This window comes from Theropithecus gelada, chromosome 9, assembly GCF_003255815.1.
Source record: "Theropithecus gelada isolate Dixy chromosome 9, Tgel_1.0, whole genome shotgun sequence".
Classification (NCBI taxonomy): Eukaryota; Metazoa; Chordata; class Mammalia; order Primates; family Cercopithecidae; genus Theropithecus; species Theropithecus gelada.
The window spans coordinates 10,658,070-10,682,579 of NC_037677.1; the positions used below are offsets into that span (position 1 = coordinate 10,658,070).

Consider the following 24,510-nt stretch of genomic DNA (forward strand, 5'->3'; position numbering starts at 1 on the left):
AAGCGCACTGGCCCAGACACAAGTGCACTGGCCCAAGGCACAAGTGCATTGGGCCAGACACAAGCACACTGGCCCACACACGAGCGCACCGGGCTGCCCCCCCAGCTCCTTGGGAGAGTCAGGACCAAGCTACCAATTTACAAAAGCTGCTGTCTTGGCCTCTGGTGCTCCAACCTGAGAAACTAAGTAGTGTTGGGGGCCGCACCGGGGGTGGTGGAGAATGAAAGAACACACACAAAGACAAAGACACACAGAGAACATGGCGGCCGCACTCAGAGCCTCCGCCTCACTTTATTTATACTCCATAAACCTCACGTCAGCAGAAAGAATGCAATGCAAAACAAACTTTCTTTTCCCACATGTAACCTTCTACTCAGTACCTTGTTTCTATATTCTTTCTTATCTACCCGCCTTCTTGGCGCCTACAGGAGTTCATTAAGAGTTCAGTTGGAGATACTGTCCTTGAGCCTTATCTATTCTCAGCATACTGTTTTCAAAGGCCCCTGCAAAGTAGAAGTGTCCCACCCACCCAGCCTGGAAACCAGAACTTCTAACTTGGTGAAAACTAAGATTGCACAGACAGGAAGTGCAAATGCCATTATTTGGTTATTGGGTGATGGATGGTGAGAGGAGCCATTCCTAATTCTCTCCCCTTGGTTCCTAGACTCGGACATCCTGGCTGAGGTTTTCCCTGAGCTGTGCCTTAGCTGAATCCTTCACAGGCCAGCTGTTCTGGGTGATGAGGCACATGGAATAATGAGGAAATTACGTTGCTATCGGCCTGCCACTGTTGCACTTCCTTTGTCATAAAATGTGTCTGAGATGACTTTATATGGAGGAGATCAGTAGGTAGAGACCCGCAGACAAGGAAAGGAGAGCCATATTTGGAGAAGATGTGTGTTCCGGGAAAGACACGTTGCTGCCTCCATCGGGAGGGAAGGGGTCTGGTGTCAGGGAGCTGCCACAAGTGTCTGAGTGGACCCTGGGAAATGGAGCCAGGGGAGGTCTCAGCCTTGGTCTCCACTGCTGGAGGCTGGGTATTCAGCAGCAGCAGGGTCTAGATGAGCCTTGGGGAGAGGGAACCTATGCTATTGGGCTCAGGTTTAACTTTCACCCCTGCCGCCATGGCCACTCTATTCATGAGCCTGCTATGTCTGCACTGGGGTTGCCCAAAGCAGAGGCTGAGTGACATGCACAGAATGTGACCCCTGCCCCTGTGGGGTTTTGAAGCTGCTACTTCAATGGTGATTCCTCGGTGGGCACGGCCATAAGACACGGAAGTCTGCATGCTTTGCACCCGCTCACACATGTCTTCCTTGGACGAACTTGTTCCTGATCTTCCAATCTTTCTCCTTCTAAGCCCCTAATGGAGCACCAATTCATTTCCCACTGCCAACAGTCCATATCTATTCATATCTCAAGCTACTTCTCTGTCCATGGAACAGGAACAGGTGAATGTGTGACTGGAAGTTCTGTGGAGTTAGGATATTTTCCTTCATCACCATCTTTTGGGGCTATCCTGGAGCTGAAATGCAGCAATAACCCAATTTCTGCTAGTACCTGTATATCATGCTGACCGGTCTTTGAACCATAAACCAGTCCCAAGTCATTCAGTTGATCATAAATCACCCCAACACTAACAGTACCACCACCACCGCCACCACCACTGCCATGATGCCATAACTGTGAGCTCAAGGACAGTTTTCACCACCTCCAAAGTAGATGACAAGGTACACCGGACTTCCTGTTCATGTGCTGATTTATGTCTTCCAGATCTGCTGAGGCCTGAGTCAAACTAGGTGCCTCCAGCATGTCATCCTGAGAGTATGTTTTCAAGAGCCTGATACCAATGGTGTCAGCCTAAGTCCCTCAGGAAATGGAGCCTGGAACTTAAAAAATAATAAAATGAATAAAATCTATATGTTACTACTGTATTAGGGAGTCCGTTAGAAGAGAAGCAGGGTGAGGGAAAGGGTGTGAGCGGAGAGAGAGGGAGAGTTTGCAGAGGGTGTTGGTAAACAGACCAATGCTTGGTATACAATGGGGTTCATTACTCAGTCTCACGGGATTATCTCCCAAGGGGCCATATGAATCACTTCATCTTCAGACAAGCCAACTGTGGAAAGTAGGCAGTAAAAATATATTTGCCAGCCCCTGCATCCAATTGGTCAAAGATTTGCCCCATGCCGTGGTTACTCACCTATCTTTCTGAGTTGCATAGATGTGAGTCCTTGAATGTATCTAAATAGCACCTCAGACCTCAGCGTCACGAGCAAAGCCTAGTGTGGGATGAGTGGTAATGTGGCAGGGGCACAAGGCAAAGTGTTCACAGGTTACAGCTCCATGAGTTTGGTCGGAGCCCATGCAGAATTGGTTTCTACAGTAACTACTGGGCAGAAATAAGTATTCCAAGGCCCTGGAAAGAGCTAAGGTCAAGAAGATTTGAAGAAGGTGACTGTCTGAAACAGGCTTTCCACCTCTGTCACTTTGCTTCTCCAGATCCCACTTTTTCTTTCTTTTTCTATTTTTTTTTTCTTCTTTTTTGAGATGGAGCATCACTCTGTTGCCCAGACTAGAGTGCAGTGATGTGATCTCAGCTCACTGCAACTTCCTCCTGCTGGGTTCAAGCGACTCTCCTGCCTCAGGCTCCCAAGTACCAGGGCATGCAGGTGCCCACCACCATGCCTGGCTAATTTTTGTATTTTTTGTAGATACGAGGTTTCACCATGTTTTCAAGGCTGGTCTCGAACTCCTGACCTCAAGTGGTCCACCCACCTAGGCCTCCCAAAGTGCTGGGATTACAGGCGTGAGCCACCGCACCCAGGCTTCTTTCTTAATTTTTATTTTTCTACTAGAGTACGTAGCTAGTAGCTATCATTTGCAGTGCTGGCAATGCATGCTCCCTCTGTCCTTCCTTCTACCTGCCAAATATATTATCTACCAAAAACAAAATTATAAGCAAAGAGAGTTTTTGTCCTCTTCTCATTTCCTATTTTTCTTTCTTCTCTTCGTCATTTTGAGATTGTCTCCCCAAGATAGGTCTCAGCTCAGTACAACAGATATTTATTATATGCTTTTTATGAACTTGGTGCTACAGAATAAGAATGCAGAGATTAAAGATGTGGCCCTTTTCCTAATAAACTCAAAGTCTATCAGGAGAGAGAAAACAAAAGTGGGCATTTCTCCCATCCAGGTTTTCCTGTCTTAAAGAATGAGTAGAGATTGGTCCATCAATGAATGATGGGAAAGGCCTTCCAAGTAGAGAGAATCACTTGATGGAGGGACAGGGGCTAGAGCAGTGAATGGAGAGAACTGCAGTCAGTTCTGGGTTACTGGCATAAAACGTGCTGCAGTGAGAGGTTAGTGGCTGGTAGATCACATGGGATTTTTCATATCATAATAAGAAATCAGCTCTGTCGGCCAGGCATGGTGACTCATGCCTATAATCCCAGCACTTTGGGAGGCTGAGGCGGGCCACCTGAGGCCACCTGAGGTCAGGAGTTCAAGACCAGCCTGGCCAACATGGTGAAACCCCATCTCTACTAAAAAATACAAAAACTAGCCAGGCATAGTGGTGCATGCCTGTAGTCCCAGATACTTGGGGGGCTGAGGCAGGAGAATCACTTGAACCCAGGAGGCGGAGGTTGCAGTGAGCTGAGATCACACCACTGCACTCCAGCTGGGCAACAAAGCAAGACTCCAACTCAAAAAAAAAAAAAAATCTCTTTATTCAGTAGGTGATGCTAACTCACTTTAAAATTTTAAACAGAGAGGATAACTTAGAATTACCTCCTAAATAAATGACTCTGGCTGAAAAGTAGATCAGTTTATAGCAGTAGGGAGACTAGACTTAATTGCTGTACCATTGGAGTTGTCCAACCAAAGGATGATGAAGGTCTGAACAAGTTACATGGTGATGAGGGGTAGAAAGAAATAGTTTAGAGATATTGTAAGTACATGGGGACATAAGTAGGATTTCGTAGTCAATTGGATATAAAGATTGATGTCAACAGGAGTTTATTAGAAAACTGGAAGGTTTCTGATGAGAGCTTCTAGGTGGATGTGGTGTGATTAGCTGGCATTGAGGATACAAGAAGAGGTATAGAGGCTTGGCAGAAAAGATTGCATTAGTAGTTTTGGATATGTTAATATTGACATATCATAGAACATTCAAGTGGACCTGGAAGGCGGAGGTTGCAGTGAGCCAAGGTTGTGCCACTGCCACTCCAGGCTGGGCGACAGAGCGAGACTCCATCTCTATTTTTTTTTTTTTGCCTCAATTTTGTTTTTTTTATTATTATTATTATTATACTTTAAGTTCTAGGGCACATGTGCACAATGTGCAGGTTTGTTACATATGTATATATGTGACATGTTGGTGTGCTGTACCCATTAACTCATCATTTACATTAAGTATATCTCCTAATGCTATCCCTCCCCGCCCCTCCCCACAATAGGACCCGGTGTGTGATGATCCCCTTCCTGTGTTCAAGTGATCTCATTGTTCAGTTCCCACCTATGAGTGAGAACATGCGATATTTGGTTTTCTGTTCTTGTGATAGTTTGCTGAGAATGATGGTTTCCAGCTGCATCCATGTCCCTACAAAGGACACGAACTCCTCCTTTTTATGGCTGCATAGTATTCCATAGTGTGTATGTGCCACATTTTCTTAATCCAGTCTGTCACTGATAGACATTTGGGTTGATTCCAAGTCTTTGCTATTGTGAATAGTGCCACAATAAATGTACGTGTGCATGTGTCTTTATAGCAGCATGGCTTATAATCCTTTGGGTATATCCCCAGTAACGGGATGGCTGGGTCAAATGGTATTTCTAGTTCTAGATCCTTGAGGAATTGCCACAGTGTTTTCCACAATGGTTGAACTAGTTTACAGTCCCACCAACAGTGTAAAAGTGTTCCTATTTCTCCACATCCTCTCCAGCACCTGTTGTTTCCTGATTTTTTAGTGATTGCCATTCTAACTGGTGTGAGATGGTATCTCACTGTGGTTTTGATTTGCATTTCTCTGATGCCGAGTGATGATGAGCATTTTTTCATGTGTCTGTTGGCTGTATGAATGTCTTCTTTTAAGAAGTGTCTGTTCATATCCTTTGCCCACTTTTTGATGGGGTTGTTTTTTTTTTCTTATAAATTTGACTGAGTTCTTTATAGGTTCTGAATATTAGCCCTTTGTCAGATGAGTAGATTGCAAAAATTTTCTCCCATTCTGTAGGTTGCCTGTTCACTCTGATGGTAGTTTCTTTTGCTGTGCAGAAGCTCTTTCATTAGATCCCATTTGTCAATTTTGGCTTTTGTTGCCATTGCTTTTGATGTTTTAGACATGAAGTCCTTGCCCATGCCTATGTCCTGAATGGTATTACCTAGGTTTTCTTCTAGGGTTTTTATGGTTTTAGGTCTAATATTTAAGGCGAGACTCCATCTCAATCAATCAATCAATCGAACAGCCAGCAAGCAGGAGGGGAGAAGGCCAACTGTAGGACTGACCTAGGCTGAGGTCTGCTGGGGTGGAGGCACTGGGAGAATAAGGTTGCAGGGTATTTGAAGCAGCTGGGGGAGAGGGTTCAGGCCAGCAGAAAATTAGAGCAAACTCAGGAATCATGAACTAGCAGTATGAGACTGAAGGGAAATTATTAAATAGGAAGGAGGAATCTGAGAGAACCAGAATCATAGATTGTGGCCAGAAAGTAAAATATGAGGTTCAGATTATTCTTAACTGCACAGAGCCCTCACTGCAATGCCACCCCACCCCCGACTCCCTACCCTAGACCCCATTTAGTACCAGCCCCAATTCCTCTTTTCTTCCTCATCAAATTGTATTCATTCTATATCTCATAATTTTAAAATCCTGCTAAGTGAATTCGGCTAATCTGTTTAATTCACAAGATGTTGATGACTGATGAATGCTTGATATGTTATCCATCCCAGAAAATAGACTCCTAATGATAATTACTTAAAACAGTTTTCTTATCTAGGGATGTGTCAGAGTCACCTGTGGTGCTGTTTAAATACTAAGCCTCTCTGGGCTTCACCTTATGAAATCCTGATTCAGATGCCCTGGAATGAGCACTGGGCATTCATATTTTTGCAGATTCTTCCGTTAAAGAGATAGCTCCATGGGAAAGAGATGAGGGAGTAGATGAGTGCTCTTCCAGTTGCTCAAATCAATAACTTCCATATGTAATTGACATTGGCAATTACTGCTTTTGCCTGTCCCTGAAGCTTTTCTATTCCCCATATTTTGATTTTGCATCCATCCCTGACCCAACTTGCAATATCCCTAGGCAGCTAAGGTGACCTTTCCCTCTGGACCCTGTGGGAGACATGACCTAAGCAGAGTCAACTGGAGACTTTCTCTGAGATTGAGAAATAGATCTGGAAGCCATAGTTTATGGTGATACTGCCAGTGTGATGTAAACCTCAGGTTAGTGGTTCCATCGTCCCAGATGCTGGTAGAAGCCTCTCTGCAGAACAAAGCCAAGCAGAGGTAAGCAAGCATGACGTAAGTGCCTGGTTGAGTCCCTGTCTCTGATTCTGGTTTCTGAAGTTCTTCCTTCAATCCTGCTGATACAGTTTGGCTGTGTCCCCACCCAAATCTTGAATTGTGCTCCCATAATTCCTATGTATTGTGGGAGGGACCTGGTGAGAGATAATTGAATCATTGGGGCAGTTTCTCCCACACTGTTCTCGTGGTAGTGAATAAGTCTCGCAAGATTTGAAGGTTTTATCAGGGGTTTCTGCTTTTGTGTCTTCCTCATTCTCTCCTTGCCTGCTGCCTTCCACATAAGAAGGGACTTGCTCCTCCTTGCCTTCCACCATGACTGTGAGGCTTCTCCAGCCACATGGAAACTATAAGTCCAATTAAACTCTTTCTTTTGTAAATTGCCAGGTCTTGGGTACGTCTTTATCAGCAGTGTGAAAACGGACTAATACACCTGCACACTGTCCCAGTATCCTTTCCAGCGATCAGAGGCAACAACATAGATTTCAGTCACAACTGAAAAAGTTCTGATTAATGTATAGACATCAGGCAAGTTTTTCCTGAGTACATCAACCTGCTATTCATTTCTCTAGCTTCATTCATCTGAATGTATATGAAAACCTTAGACAATTCCATGCCTTAGACTATAGTAGAATGGAGTAGAACTTCATTACCGTGCCTATTGTACAGAAAGACCAGTTTGATTTAGAGAAAAAATATAGATTGTAGAATGTACCTTACCAGAAGTATTATATTCAAGGGAAAAAAAACAAACTGGCTTAAGACTGTTCTGAGGACCTGTTTTTTTGGTTTTCTTTTCTTTTTTTTTTTTTTGATTCAGAGTCTCGCTCTCTCGCCCAGGCTGGAGTACAGTGGCACAATCTCAGTTCACTGCAAGCTCCACCTCCCAGGTTCACACCATTCTCCTGCCACAGTCTCCCGAGTAGCTGGGACTACAGGCGCCCGCCACCACGCCCAGCTAATTTTTTGTATTTTTAGTAGAGACAGGGTTTCACCATGTCTGCCAGGATGGTCTCGATCTCCTGACCTTGTGATCCACCCTCCTCGGCCTCCCAAAGGGCTGGGATTACAGGTGTGAGCCACCACGCCCGACCAAGGACCTGTTTTTACTAGAGTTCAGAAGTTAGAGTCACACGGGAGGGAATTTGGACTTGCAGTCTAATTGTGGTCTTGACACTGTTCAGCTATATGATCTTGAGGTGAATCTTTTGAGCTCTCTAAGCCTAGTTTCAACTGTAAAGTGTAGATTTTGTGACTCTAGATTTTTAAAAATCAACTTTCAATTGTTCAGCGTAAATGTATACTTTTTCAAATGTTTCAAGTTACATAAAGTTTGTTGGTTTCAATTTAAATGCTGTGTCTTTTTCATAATTTTTAATTTGCTAAGCAAACCTTTTCAATAAACACTGCTGCCTAGTTGCAATGTGAATATTTGCAAATTAGGGTCTGAGTCATTGAGCTTGGGATGTGCCCAAGTGAACAGGTGGGCTTGGTGCTATCACAGAGGGAACGGTGAGAAAGCTCCATCAACAGCCAAAAGCTGTAGGTTCACCATTTCTTCTTATTCCTCCTTAAGGCAGAGCTATAGAGGAGAAACTCAAGATTTCCCTTTAAATTGTCCCCATGAGATAATTAAATACAGATCCTTTATTTCCTAGGAAGGCTCCCATATGGGTAAAAGATGTGAAAGATCAAGGCAACATATGTGAAAATGTGTCAAGTAAAAAGAAAACTCACTTATTTGAACATCTTTAAAAATCAAGATAAAAAAGAGAATACCATGGGAGTCATAAAATCTTAGCTCTAGGCCAGAGAAATGTTGCTTTTAATTTCTATACAGTAGAAGAAAATTTAGTGCATGAATAACATTTCATTTAAATGTATACCTTTAAAGATGTATATTGTCACATTTGAATTGGGGGGACAGCATAAGGTAATTTCAACTCCCTGACACGCTGATTTAGCACTTATTCAGTAAACAGGATCTGCCACTTGGAGTAAAAATATATAGGACATCTCTTTAAACACAAATACGGTGTTGATTTCTAAGGAAGGGTATGAAACAGGGGAGGGAAAAATAACCCCTCACCTTTTATATTGACCCACCTTTTAAGATTTTTCAAGGGGATTATTGTGTTACATGTGCCAGAGCATGACTGTCTAAATAGCCCATCACTGTAGGCATTGATATAGACACAAACAAAAAGCTTTGAAAACGGAAAATGGGAAATTCTTCTGTAACTTTTCAAACCCAAACACGTCAACTGAAATCCTTTTGCTTCGTTGTGGTTTAGGCTCCAACATTATATGCAGTGGTTTGATTTAATTATAACATCCAAAATTCCTATAGGCATTTATACATATATTAGCACGGTCCTTTGATTTAAAGCTTAGCATGTTGTATGGGTAAAAATAAGCCACTGGAAAAAAATATAAGACTGACTATTTGACACACATGCTGAGCTTTAACTGGGTATATCTGACTACATTTGTTCTTTGATTTGAGTGGTATTTCAACCCTGGCTGTATGTTAGAATTACCTGCGGGACTTTTCTAAAAATGCAAATCCTTTAGACCAGATAAACTGGAAACTCTGGGGGTATTTTTCAAAGCCCAGTCCTCCATGCCCCACAGTTCTGGGATTTTTTAATCTCTCAGCCTTGACCTTTTCCCCGTCTCTGAAGGTTCTCCCTTCCCTTCCTTCTTCCCGTGGCCCAGACCCACTGCTCCTTCCTTTTAATTTGCTAGGCACACCTTTGCGATAAACACTGCTGCCTAGTTGCAATGTGAATATTTGCAAGTTAGGGTCTGAGTCAATGAGTGAGAGGTTCGTCATTATCCTCCCATCATTAACTTCCCAATATTTACAGCAAAACCATTCCCCACCACTTCCATACTTGATATTTTCTACTGTCATGGAGAGAAAAGGCCAGGATTGCTGCTGCTAGAGACTCGTCCCAAATCTGAATCAGGCCCTTTATGCTGCCTGGTGACGTCCTTAAGAGATTTCTATAAAGGATTTCTTTCCATCAGCAGAGAAACATGTATTGAGCATTCACTCATCAGTGTTCTAGGTACTGGAAATACAATTCTAAACACGAGAGATGGGGCCTCTGACTTCAAGGAGCCTTCATGGATAGAGGGAAGCACACGGCAAACAGAGACAAATCAGTGAATGTGCCCATGTAGGGGCAGCCGTGCACTATGAAGAAGCTGAAACAGGGTGATATGGGGGATATGGTTTGGATCTGTGTGTCCACCCAAACTTCATGTTCAGTTGTAATCCCCAATGTTGGAGGTGGGACCTGGTGGGAGGTGAATGGATCATGGGGGTGGATCCTTCATGAATGGTTTAGCACCATCCCTTTGGTGCCATTCTCATGATAGAGTTCTCATGAGATCTGGTTGTTTAAAAGTATGTGGCACCTTCCTTCCTCCCTGCCCCGCTCGCTCCTGCCATGTGAGATGTACTGGCTTCCCCTTGCCTTCCGCGATAACTGTAAGTTTCCCGTGGCCTCCCCAGAAGCCAAGCAGATGGCACAGTGCTTCCTGCGCAGCCTGAGGAACCCTGAGCCAATTAAACTTCTTTTCTTTATAAATGGCGCAGCCTCAGGTATTTCTTTATGGCAGTGTGAGAATGAACTAATACAAATAGGATGGTGTGGTGAGAAGGGACCAGCAGGTTTAGGGCACTGGTGACATTTTCTCTAGAATGCCCAGGGAAGGCCTCTCAGAAGAGGTGATATTTATTTATTTATTTTATTAATTTTAATTTAATTTTTTTTTTTTTTTTTGAGTCAGAGTCTCACTCTGTTACCCAGGCTGGAGTGCAGTGGTGCCATCTTGGCTCACCACAACCTCCACCTACCAGGTTCAAGCAATTCTCCTGCCTCAGCCTTCCGAGTAGCTGGGATCACAGGTGTGCACCACCATGCCAGCTAATTTTTGTATTTTTAGTAGAGACAGGTTTAAACCATGTTGGCTAGGCTAGGCTGGTCTTGGTCTCCAGATCTCAGGTGACCCACCTGCCTCGGCCTCCCGAAGTACTGGGATTGCAGGCGTGAGCCACTGTGCCCAGTGTGAGGTTTTTGTTTGTTTTTTTGTTTTTTGTTTTTTGAGATGGAGTCTCGCTCTGTCACCCAGGCTGGAGTGCAGTGCAGTGGCACAATCTCAGCTCACTGCAAGCTCCACCTCCCAGGTTCACGCCATTTTCCTGCCTCAGCCTCCCAAGTAGCTGGGACTACAGGCACTCACCACCACACCCGGCTATTTTTTGTATTTTTAGTAGAGACGGGGTTTCACCATGTTAGACAGGATGGTCTTGATCTCCGGACCTCATGATCCGCCTGCCTCGGCCTCCCAAAGGAGGTCATTTTTTAGTTAAGACCTGGAATATGAGGAGAGGGTCTTGGAAATATCTGGGGAAAGGAAGGGCCACTGCAAAGTCCCTGACAGAGGAACAACCTTGGCCTGTCTGAGGCACAGCAAGAAGGCACTGGGGCTCTGGGATGGTACAGAGAGAAAGTAGGAGATGGAGGCCAGGTGCGGTGGCTCACACCTCTAATCCCAGCAGTTCAGGAGGCTAAGGCAGGTGATCACTGGAGATCAGGAATTTGCAACCAGCCTGGCCAAGATGGTAAAACCCAGTCTCTACTAAAAATACAAAAATTAGCTGGGCATGTGCACGCCTGTAATCCCAGCTACTTGGAAGGCTGAGACAGGAGAATCACTTGAACCCAGCAGGCAGAAGCTGCAGTGAGCTGAGATGGTGCCACTGCATGACAGGGAGAGACTGTGTCTCAAAAAAAAAAAAAAAAAAAAAAGGAGGGGACAGAGACATAGAAACAGACCGGGGGCAGAGTATCGGGGGCCTCCTAGGGCAAGGTAAGAATTCCTAATTAGATTCTAAACATCAAATCGGAGATAGGAGACCAATGAGGAGTGTTTTTATGCTAACAAAAACAATCTTTAATAACCTTGTAAAGAGACCATTCTGGTTTCCATGTACATCTGCTTTAACTGATGGTGACTGAAGGATGGAAATGTTCTTTTTCTAACATGATACCCATTCATTATAACTTAAACTAGTCCTAGTTTCTTACAAATCCCTTATTTCCTTGGATTTCTCCACTGTGCCCTCATTGTGTTTCCTTGTCACTTACAAGCTCGGCCTGCTCAATGTGTTTCCAAAGCGTCTCTTCAGAAATATACCAGATGTGCTCGACAGAGGCATCATTAATAGAAACCTGCACTTCAAAACATCATACGAATATTTTGAAGAAACATTCTTCATACGAAGAACCAGCAATCATCCCTCCAGTGTAAATACCTCCCATTTCACAGTATTACAGAAAGAGTGCAGTTTACTAACCATGACTTCCTTACAGGAAATTCAGTAGCTATAAAAATTTTTGTTCAGTGTCAAACATTTCACTGCTTATTAATTCCAAAGATCGGAGCACCGTGTCGTTGTGGCATTTGGGGAGTTTAGCATACTCAGGAGAGAAGCTGTGCTTACAATGGAGTGAGTTGGAGCATACTTCTATAGAAACTTGCTGGAAAATGCAGAATGATTGGAGAAATGGTGAAAAACTTCCGTGAAGATGTAAATGGTACTCCCTCACCCAGTTGTTCTCAGTGCGTTAGGAGCCTTGCTTTACCCTGGTCAGGGGTTTCCAAAGGCGTTCCTTTCAAGCATGGAAAAATCCATTCATCCCCAGATTACGTATAATATTTGTTAAGGTCTAAGCAATGAGAACGCGGAAGAAGGAATGCTGAGTAAGACAATAGGAGCCCAATGCATGTGTCAGCCCACAGGCTCTGGCTGTCTACTACATGGGTGTTTGGATTCACTTCACTGCAGGCCACCCCAGCATTCACGTTTGCTCCACGTCCCCACTCCCAGCTGCATGCATGGAGCAAGACCAGGCTGGCAGCAACAGCTCCCATCGCCTCATGCCCTTGGCCTTCTAGCCCTCAGCTTGTGGAAGCGCAGGGAGGAGTTTTAAGCAGGGACACTAAATGATCTGAAGGCAGCTTTTTCAGGCCTTATTTTCCCCCTTCGCCAGCAGCCACCTGGCTTCCTGCTGTCACTCTTGACCTACAAAGGTCAACACATCCTCTGAGAGGCCACGCCCTCTGCATTCTCTTCACACCTCATCTATGCCATGCGGCCCAATCGCTCACTCCCTTCTTTTATAAATTCTCTTTCCTGGAGTTCCATGGTCTCCATCTCTCCAGGTTTTCATTCACATGCCCCACCTGCTTCCTGATTGCAGCATCTCTTGTGTGGCCTTTCTTGTCCATGCACCCCCTGTGGTCAGTGTATCTCTCAGCATTGTGTTCTTGGAGCTAACTTCTGACTTTACACTCTGACCACACCAGGGAAACCTCTTCCACTCCACTGGCTTTAGATACACTTCTGCCCGATTGATCCCCACGTTGTCGCCTCCATCCAGATCTCTGTCCCGTGCTCTGGGCCTATGTATAACCTTGGCCCTGGTGCATCCTCAAACGCATGTCCCAGGTGCTACAAATTCAACAAATACTTTCCAGACTGAATTCATAATCATCTTGTCAAAGCAGCTTCCCCTTATCTGCTTTCTGTTTTGAATGATGTAATCACATTACAAGCTATCCAAGCTGGAATCCTAGCTAACATACCTCACCCATCTCTCTTCTTCATCCTCAACATCCCATCAGCCACTCAGTCCAGGCTTTGGGACATCTTTCTGTTCACTCTTCTCTCCTCTTCTCCTGCCCCTGCCTTGACTCAGATCTTTCTCCTCTGCTGCTGGGTCAAAGCCTTGGTCAACTTGTCTCCCCACCTCCAGTCTTTCTTCATTCTAGTCCATGTTTCCAGTGCAGCCAGGGTGATGTTTCTACACTGCAAATGATTATTTGCCCCTCTGCTGAAATCTGTATGTGGTCATCTACGCTAGCCCCCTTTGCTCTGAGGATGAACTGAAATCCCAAACCTGACTCCATAGCTCTTCATGATCTGGCCCTTACCTACCTCTCTCTCCAAATGGATTTCTTATCACTCCCTGGCCCTTACCCTAAACCCAACCCTAATAAACTCTCAGCAGCTTCTTACCCACCTTGCTCTCACTTCCTGCAGAGCTGTTCTCTCTGCCTCTACAGCAGTTCTTCAGATGCACCCCTTTTCTACTTGACAACTTCAGGTCTCATCTTAGAGTTACCTCCTGTAAGAATTCTTAAAAACAAACAAACAAATCATGTCTCTTGTTAAGTACAGACACTGGCGCAGTTAGGTTCAGAAGATGGGGGACCTGTACGCCATATTTTGGAAAGAATGCAGTGTCGTGACAACAAAACTGTAATTGAATTTATAAGTCCAGAAACGGAAGGAGGGATGTTGGAGGGCCCACTTTCTTGGGCGTAGTGAAGGTGGGGAAGATTTGACAGGGATCTTAACACAGATCTGATGACCCAAGAGAGGGGCCTTTATAACCTGGAGGGGCCAGATTAGCAAGGATATGAAGCATCTCAATGCCTTTCTGCATGGACGTCTAAGCAGATGCACGCATTGTGCAGAGGGCTCAAATATCCATTGACTCTCCTGCTTACAAAACCTTGGTAAATTGATATGTTCCCAGAACTTAGGCCAAGCCATGGAAAAGAGAGAAAAATGATGACTTAACTGAGAAATAACTGAGCTTTCCTGGTGACATGGGAGCTAAATAAAGTCAAATTGAAGAAAAATAGAGATGTATTACTTAGAGTTCAGAGTTGTGAACTGAGATTTATATTGCTCTGCTTATTACCCTGAAGAGTCATCACCTGTTTACCTGTTTGCCTCTAAGGAGACTCTCTAAGTGCCTTATGGTGGTATACCTTCTGCTGGCTAATAGCATTGATTCTCGTTAATAATGAATGATCGATAAATATATGTAAAAAATGGGCCGGGCGCGGTGGCTCAAGCCTGTAATCCCAGCACTTTGGGAGGCCAAGACGGGCAGATCACGAGTTCAGGAGATCAAGACCATCCTGGCTAAGACGGTGAAACCCCGTCTCTACTAAAAAATACAAAAAACTAGCCGAGCGAGGTGGCGGCGCCTGTAGTCCCAGCTACTCGGGAGGCTGAGGCGGAAGAATGGCGTGAACCCAGGAGGCGGAGCTTGCAGTGAGCCGAGATCCGGCCACTGCACTCCAGCCCGGGCGACAGAGCGAGACTTGGTCTCAAAAAAAAAAAAAAATATATATATATATATATGTAAAAAATGAATAAATTTTTAAGACCAAAAATTTGCCATAATTAAGAACTCTGAGAATCTCAGTCTGCTGGGCACAGGTAACTAGGAAACAGTGGGTTGTAGTCCAGGTACATATATGGTGCAGCAGGACTGCAGGAAGAAACAACTAAAATTTGTGGTGGGAGTCCAGGAAGGCACGGAGGATGTGACATTTGAGCTTAGATGTGGAGGTAGACAGCCGGTCTTGACACCCATTTGGATCCTGCAATCAGACCTAACTAATGAATTGATACACTATCTCCGCTGAAGGCCAACAGAAAAAGAACAAAGATGGGGGCCTTAGGAGAAGGTATTTACAAAGAACTTAACAGGTAGTGGGCATTTGACCAAGTGTGAGTTGGTCTTTTTCTATTCACCCTTTCCCGCCTCCTTATCATCTCTCCATGACTTACGTTTGCAGAATGGATTACAGCTCACACACTGTGTTCATTTGACCCTCTTATGTAACAGCATATCTCCAAGGTTTAAAGAATAGTTTCAAAACTCAGGAGCCAGAAATTTCAAGCTAACTTTGCCCTACTTTCCCTAACACAGGCTTGTTGTGCACCGTCACTTAATGCAACATATGGTTGGTGTGGTGTAAGGACTAAATATGGGGACCCTGCACTTTGCACATGTAAAAACCTTACTCAAGTCAGGGCCCGATCAGAGGAGCAGCAAATGTCTTCTTTCTTGGGCCCCATTGATTGCACCTTGACAAACCTTCCTGATTCTCCACCCTTCGTTCTCTTTCCTCTTTATTTTTTCTTTTCCTTTTCTCCTTTCTCCTGGTTCCGTCTCCCTCACTCCCTGTGGCTGTGGAAAACTTTCTAGCTATCGAGCATTAGCTCTAGTTCTGATGACCAGGAACATCCAGCGAAGGGTTTTTCTGCCTCGATCTGCATCATATTCATCTGAGGAGATATTTTTTAAAGGAGATGCTCATGGCCTCATCTCAAGAGATCTGAAATCAAATATTCTGGGATGCAGCCCAGGCACTGGTATTTTTAAAATGCTTCCCCAAGAAATTCTAAAGTGCAGTCAGTATTGAGAATCACAGATCTAAATTTTCCCTCCATATCTTAATTTCTTTTTCTATAAAATGAACTCATTGATCTGAAAGCTATTTTAAAAAAAAAAAAAAAAAACTTTCTAGGTATGAAATATCTCCCAGAGACCTAAAGACGTATCAGATCAGTGGATGGATCACTGCAGAAAGTTTTGGGTGGGTCTGGGAGTTCAGTGATGGGGGTTAGGGATGTATTGCAGGTAACATGGAAAGGGAGAGATAGACTAGTGGGTTCTAATAACTTTTCTGTTCACTTTAAGTTCTGATATTTCTGACAGTAGAGGGTTTTGTGTTGTGTATTACTGTGTTTTTCCTAACAGGAATAGCCCACACTTTCTTTGAAAAAAGTACATTTTCAATCATATACTTGGATATCTGATATGATTCGAATTCTCTGTTGTTTTGTATTGTTTTAATATGGAGTCAGAGCCAAATAACCATTTTATAGAGCTTACCAATCTCCCTCAATTCTGTGCATATGACTATTTGGCAAGAATAAGAATTAAGGATTCCTGGAGGCACTTACTCTAGGCATTTTAAAGAAGAAGATAGGTGCTCAGTGCTTCTTGGTGTTGCCAGATTAGCAGTACATCCTGGTAAATTCAAGAGACTTCTTTCCATCCTAATCTGTGACAGTGATAACAGAGGGAAACACTTCTTTGCTCGTTTGTTTGTTTGTTTGTTTGTTTGTTTGTTTTGAGACGGAGCCTCGCTCTGTCGTCGGGCTGGAGTGCAGTGGCACTATCTCAGCTCACTGCAACCTCCACCTCCTGGGTTCAAGCGATTCTCCTGCCTCAGCCTCCCGAGTAGCTGGGATTACAGGCACCTACCACCATGCCCAGCTAATTGTTGTGTTTTTAGTAGAGACGGGGTTTCACCATGTTGTCCAGGATGGTCTCGATTGCTTGACCTTGTGATCCACCTGCCTTGGCCTCCCAAAGTGCTGGGATTACAGGCGTGAGCCACCGTGCCTGGCAAACAGAGGGAACCACTTCTAAAGCCAAGGGGCTTGTATAGTTACAGCCTCTGGTATTTGCAGGGGTTTGTATTTGACATCATTGTCTAGAATCCTACACATCAGCACAACTCTAATTAACATGCCAATGAGTATTAAGTTGGGTTTATTACAGACTGAGCAACTACTTCACTTGGGGCTCGGTGGGTTTCAAAAAGCAACATGCCTTGTTGATAAAACATTCTACTCTTTTTAAGTCATCACAGAAATGCTAAGAAAGCAAATAATTGCACAAAGAAAGCACGTTGTAAAAATGAACCCACTTACCAACAAAGCAGTAGTCTTCAGCGTCTGTATTAATCAGTGATCTCCAGTGAAAGAGAACCAATAGTACATACAGTCATGCACCACATAATAGCATTTTGGTCAACAACAGACCACATAAATGAGTGACCCCATCAGATTATAATGCCATGTTTTTACCTTTTCTATGTTTAAATACATTTAGATACACAAATACTTAGCATTGTGTTACAATTGCCTATAGTATTTGGTATGGTAACATTTTATACAGGTTGTAGCTGTATTAGTCTGTTCTCATGCTGCAAATAAAGACATACCCAAGACTGGGTAATTTATAAAGGAAAGAATGTTTAATGAACTCACAGTTCCACATGGCTGGAGAGGCCTCACAATCATGGCAGAAGGTGAAGGAGGAGCAAAGGCACATCTTACATGGAGGCATGGAGGCTGGAGAGTGTGTGCAGGGGAACTGCCCTTTATAAAACCATCAGATTTCGTGAGACTTACTCACTATCATGAGAACAGCACAAGAAAAACCTGCCTCCATCATTCAGTTACCTCCTACCAGGCCCCTCCCATGACACATGGGGATTATGGGAACTACAATTCAAGATGAGATTTGGGTGGGAACACAACCAAACCATATCAGTAGCCTAGGTATGTATTAGGCTCTACCATCTAGCTTTGTGTAAGTATACTCTGTGCTGGTCCCACAATGATGAAATCACGTACAGACACACTTCTCAGAACATATCCCCATCGTTAAGTGACACATGCCTGTATACAGTCACCTCTCTGTATCCATACTACAACTGTGGATTCAACCAACCATGAATCAAAAACATTCTAAAATGATTAAAATAAAAAGTAATAATACAGCAATAAAAATAATATACATTTTAAAAGCAATAATTTAACAACTATTTACGTAGCATTTACATTGTATTCGGTATTTTAAGTAATTGAGAGATGATTTAAAGTAAAAGGGAGGATTACGTAACTTATATGAAAATATTATGCCATTTTACGGAAGGAATTTCAGCATCCTCCAGTTTTGGTATTCATGGGGGTCCTGGAACTAATCCCCCGTGGATCCCAAGGGAAAACTGTATATAGGAAGAGATTTATTATGAGAAATTGGTTCATGCAATTATAAAGGCAGAAAAGTCCCAAGATCTGCCAGCAGTGAGCTGGCATCCCAGGAAAGCCGGTGGTTTTGAGGAATGTTAAATTCAGTTCGAGGACAGAAAACCTGGGAGAGCTGTTGGTATAAATCCCAGTGTGTGGCAGAAGAGGAGATGAGATGTCCCAGCTCAATCAGTGAGGCAGAAAGAAAGGGGGCAAATTCCTCCTTCCTCTGCCTTTTTGTTCTAGTTGGGCCTTCAATGGACTGGATGATGACCATATACATTGGGGAGGGCCATCTGCTTTGAATCAAGTTCACTCATTCAAATGCTAAGCTCATCTGGAAACACCTTCACAAATGTACCCAAAACAATGTTTAATCTGGGCACCCCATAGCCCAGTCTAGTTAACACAAAATTAACCATCACAGTGTCCTTCCCCTACTTGCCAATAAACAATCTTTATGGGAAGCCCACCAAGTGGTAGCATTGCGTTTTCCTTTCTTCCTCAGCATCTCATCCTGAATGCACGACTTTCTGAAGGAGGATTTATTCACCTTCCTTTGCTTTCTTGTGAGCAGACCTTTCAGGTTCTTTGTGATGTCAGCTAGGTTAGTCTGAGGTTTCTCAGCCACCGTGCCCCCTGGTCTGTGATGAGTCAGACTGGGCTGCTCATTTATTTGGGGAGAGCAGTAAACATGAATGGGATTGTATGACTAAAGTTCAGCCATGGACCCTCCCTTATGAATGTGACCTCAAAGTGTTCAATTAAACGTTCTGACTATAAATGTATTTAGTAGATTTGAAAGGCTACTATGAGGATCATGAATGTGTTTTACAGTCTGTAAAATCCTATATAGGTTTAAGGTAGGATGTATCTCTTTTATCAGAAGCCTTAAGAAATTTCCTCTCATGAAGGGTTTTCACTCTTCCTGGTTAGTCCTGAATTCTTTCGAGTGGCAGAAAAGATTTGTTATGGGCTGAAATGAGTACCCCAGGATGCTACTGAAGTCCTGACTCACAGTATCTGTGAATGTGATCTTATTTGAAATAGAGTATTTGCAGATGCAGGAGTTGAGGTTATTAGGATGAGCCCTAATCCAATATGACTGTGTCCTTAGCAAAAGGGAGAATTTGAACACAGAGGCAGGTACAGGCACAGGAAGATACAAAGGGAAAGTGCAGAGGGAGAACCCACAAAGGAGATGACCATCTACAAACCAAGGGATGCCTGAGCCTACCAGAAGCTCAGAGAATGGCAGAACAGATTCTCCCTCGCAGCCTTGGAAGGAACCAATCCTGCCAATACTGACACCTTGATCTCAGACTTCCAGCCTCCAGAACTATGAGACAGTAAAATTCTGTTTTCAAGGCAATCAGTTTATGGGATTTTGTGACAGCAGCCCCAGGAAATGAATGCAATATTATTTCCAGAAGTCCTGAATGCTCTGCAGTTGAAGTTCTAAGCAACCATCTTCAGGCTCCAAGCAGGGGTGCTCTCAAACAAAATAAGAACTGCAGGTCATGGGGCTGGGCGCAGTGGGTCACACCTGTAATCCCAGCACTTTGGGAGGCCGAGGTGGGCGGATCACGGCGTCAAGAGATTGAGACCATCCTGGCAACATGGTGAAACCCTGTCTCCACTAAAAAATACGAAAAAAAGTAGCTGGGCGTGGTGGCACACACCTCTAGTCCCAGCTACTCAGGAGGCTGAGGCAGGAGAATCGCTTAAACCCAGGAGGCAGAGCTTGCAGTATGCCGAGATCGTGCCACTGCACTCCAGCCCGGCAATAGAGCAAGACTCCATCTCAAAAAAAAAAGAACTGGAGGTCATGACCTCTAACTTGCTGACTTTGAGTCAATTGGGGTTTTATTTCTGAGGTTTAGATGGCTCCAGATAGATTCAACTAAACACATTTCAACCCATCTCACTGAAATGGGAGAGTTCCCTGAACCCTCTTGCAGGATGAGCAATGGATGTGGCTCATTTGTTCTGGCGCTGTGTGTGCTTAAACTCCTTACAGGTTGGGGAGCACACAGATGGGCAGGTGTAAGAGCCGGGATGAGCACCCCTGGTTCCAGCCCCATGGCAGCATCTAGGGGTGGGTGTCTATGACTCCCGAAGCCCCAGTGGGTGTGTTACAGTGCTAGCCTTGTTGTCCATGAACAGCTTAAGTGTTAACCAGCTAAATGCCCTCTTGATACTCAAGTCCTTGTCCAGCATCCAGGAAGAATCAGGTCACACACAGACTTGATGAAAAATGAATATAAGGTTTTATTGAGTGGTGGAGTTGGCTCTTGGTGAGATGGATGGGGAGCTGGAAGGGGGATGGAGTGGGAAAACCATCTTCCCCTACAGTGTGACCATCTAGCAGCTAATCTCCTCTCTGCACATCCACAGCCAAACTCTTGTCAACATTCAGACACTCCTTCTCTTCTCTCTGCCACACCATTGTGCTGTTATTCTGCTCTTCTGTTGGTGTCTCCTTGTGGAACCAGCAATTTGGGGTTTATATGAGTACAGGATACGGAGGTGTGGTGGGTCAAAAGGCAACTTTTGGGCACAAAAACAGGAATGCCTGTTCCCATTTAGGGCCACAGGATTCCTGTTTTGAGGGTGGGGCCTTTGCTGGGTAACTGCCCTCTTCTACCTGGTATTTCCCTATCTCCTGTCCATATCATCACCTGTACAGGAGGCTGACAGGGTTTGCAACCTACCTTCCACATGGCCTCACCTCTACTGCCAGACCTCACATAGGTAGGCTTGGATCCATGAATATCTACAACCAAAGTGCTCAGTTACAATAGAAAATGCTACAGTTGAAAGTGCCTAATTATATAGTTTTACCTTTTACAAGTCAAATTCCACTACATTTGCATTATGAAAGATTACTGTCAAATGTAAGATGAATATGCATAAAATTCCATCCATATGCATTTCACCCAAGTTTGAGTTACAGCCAATCCTCATCTTGATTCTTCATGGTGATCAATAAGAAATAAGGAATCCATGTAATGCAGTGGCACTCAACCCACCCTTTACAGCATCACCTGGAAGTTTTAAATAACACTGATGCCTGGGTGCCAGCCTCTGAGGTTCCCAATATTGTCTGGAGTGTGCCATGGACATTGGAATTTTAAAAGCTCCCAGCCCAGACAGAATTATGATATGATCCAGCCATCCCACTACTGGGTATATATCCAAAGGAAATAAAATCAATATGTTGAAGAGAGATCTGCTCTCCCATGTTCATTTCAGCTCAATTCACAATAACCAAGATACGGAGTCCACCTCAGTGTCAAACAACAGATAAATGGATTTTTAAAATGTAGCATACACACACACACACACACACACACACACACACACACACACACACGGGAATAATATTTAACCTTAAAAAAAGAAGGAGATCCTGTCCTTTGTGACAACATGGATGAATCTGGAGGACATTATGTTAAGTGAAGTAAGCCAGGCACAGAAAGACACTGCATGGTCTCCCTTATATGTGGAATCCACAGAAAACCATCTCATAGAAGCGGAGAGTAGAAGGGTGGTTACTAGAGAATGGGAGGGATGGGGGAAGAAATTGGAGAGAAGTTCGTCAAAGGACACAAAACTTCAGTTAGGAGAAAGAAGTTCAAGAGGTTCATTGCACAACGTGGTGACTATAGTAAATGGATTCAACGTCTCTTACACTTGAAAATTGCTGAGAGTGTAGGATTTAAGTGTTCTCACCACAAAAGAATGCAAAGCATGTGAGGCAATAGATATGTTAATGGGCTTGATTTAGCCATTCCACAATGCATACATATATCAAAACATCAGGATGTATGTCATAAATATATATCATGTTTATTTGTCCATTAGAAAAAAAAAAAACTAATGTAAAAAGAAATGTTTTCTGCAAGTGGAACCTCCAAAACTGGAAAAATAAATAAATAAAACAAAAGCTCTAGACCAAGATTGAAAACCTCTGGTAAAGCACTGGCTCTGGAGTGAGCCACACAGGAGCTGGAATTGTTCACAATTGTGCCACCGCCTACCGGCAGGGCTACTTTAGCTATGTGTTCATTTCCTCAGTGACACAGAGACAATACATGCCTCATCGTGCTTCTGTGAGCATTACATGAGATAATGCCCACATTAAGGGTTATCATGAAGAGAAATCTCCTTTGGACTCTCTATACCTATAGATTTCTGGTCTTGGGTATCTACAGGAGGCAATAAAAAATGACCCTGGGCTACCATATCAGGAAGGCACCCAATAGGCCAATCATAATACAGATCAGGATCACCTTGTGATCCATTTGAAAAAAAAAAAAGAATTCCTAGAAGGGGTTAATTCTTTTAAAAGGAAGTTATAAACCAGAAACCCTTGAAATAGTTCCATATTTCTCAATCTGCTATTACAAGTTTGCTACATTCTGTGATTCAACTCAAAGAAGGGAAATCAAGTGAGAAAATAAACAGCCTCACCTTATTTGCAGGAGGTCACAGGGAGGTAGAGAAAGGGGTGAAGAAATACATTTCCATCCTGAGGTGGTCTACCATCTCACTGGAAGAGCTGCCACAGGAATAAGAAGTGTTCTAGAATTAAGCAAAGTGAAAATTTGGAAGACAGTGAATTTAACCATTCTCTACCTCCTGCCTCTACAGGAAATATTTACCGTCTACTCCTTTTAATCTTTATTTGCCTATAAGGATTATGTTATGAAAACACACACGTAGACACACACACACACACACACATACACACAGGAGTGCAGGGAAGGAAAAGCTACAGGGCAGCGGGTCATATCCCTGTTTTCATAGTGAACTCATCTCAGAAAATTATTTTGAGTTTTCACATGAATGATTTGAGATACCCACTTCAGAGACAATCTCAGACAAAAATTATGTGGTGTGCGTTAGAACTTTAATATGTGTTAAATATTCAGTTACAAAAAGTTCCTCCCTTGCATTTGTAATTATAAAGTGACATATTCATTGAAACATTGTCAACTAGAAATCAGAATTCTCACTTTTTAATGCTTCAGTGGGAAGAAAGCCCTTAAGGTTTGATATCACACACACACACACACACACACACACACACACACACACAAACTCTTATTTTAAAGGTTATATCAAGCCTTTTTTGAAACTGAATTATAATGTTTTCTGGTCCAGTAATGCTGGCCTAATAACTAGGATATAGTTGTTTTTATGCTATCATCAATTTTCATTTTTCATTTAATACTTTTAAAAACAGAACATGCTTAGAGTAAAACAGAGAAATTAGAAAAAAACAACGGCTGGTTAAAAGTGAACTCAAGCTTTTTCTCTCTGGTTTCCCAATTTTCATAAAACGCAAGCTTTATGAACAGGAGAGAAATGGTCAGAACAAGCTTGTTTTTCAGGAAACCTTAGCCTTTAAATAGAAGATACCCGGAGGCGGAGGTATATAAAGATTATTGTCCGTGTACAGCAGTGCTTCTGTAATTAATTCATTTTGAGCTTTGTGAAAAGCATTCTTTGTCCCTACATAAAGACAGGGCTCTGTAGTTTTTCCCAGTTATTTTATCATTACCCTCAATCAGCTGAGCTTGTTACATTCTTTTTTCCTAGATCGAGTGCTGCACTGGTTGGCTACATTCTATATTCCCCTTTCTTTTTTTAATCCCCATTTGTAAGGTGACTATCCAGAGGAGCATGTGTCCCAGAGATGGCATGGCAGTGCTAGCGTAAACCTTAAAGCCTTCTTTTCTGCTTCCAAAGCCGTGCTGGTTCAAATCATTATGGAATGTCCTAATATTTTATATAATAAAAGACACTTTGGCCAGTGAACTGTCCAAATCGTATCATCAATAAACTCTACCACTAGATTAGAAAATTGCTTAACATCACCTAGAAATACTTGAAGACAGTAGATATGATTTGCTGAAAACGAGGCCAAAAATGATTAGTGCAACCATAAGGGAGAAAAATTAGACACATTTTTGAAGCCCTGCTTTTCAAAGAAGCTTCAGATGAGTAAGAAATGTTTGTACAAATAACAACAGTCTATAAGAATGTAGCTGTGTGGATATATTTCAAAATAGAAGGTCAGAGGCAAACTTCAAAATAGGACCTTTTTTTTTTTCTAAAACTACTTTGTACCCCCTAAAAGGGTGACTAAATAGAATATGAGAATAGTCCTGGTTTTCTGATTATAGAAAGAAATACATGGAAAGAACTTAGTAAATAAGGAAAGGTATAAAGAAAATAAAATTCAATGATTGACATTGTACCAATAATTGT

The 24,510-nt window shown here is 43.2% G+C and overlaps 1 protein-coding gene and 1 pseudogene across 4 annotated transcripts in view; one reads left to right on the top strand and one right to left on the bottom strand.

Moving 5' to 3' along the window:
- Positions 1 to 24,510, top strand: part of CELF2 (CUGBP Elav-like family member 2) — an 871,667-nt gene that overhangs the window by 292,939 nt on the left and 554,218 nt on the right. The window lies entirely within an intron of this gene.
- Positions 11,952 to 12,470, bottom strand: LOC112631787 (annotated as a pseudogene).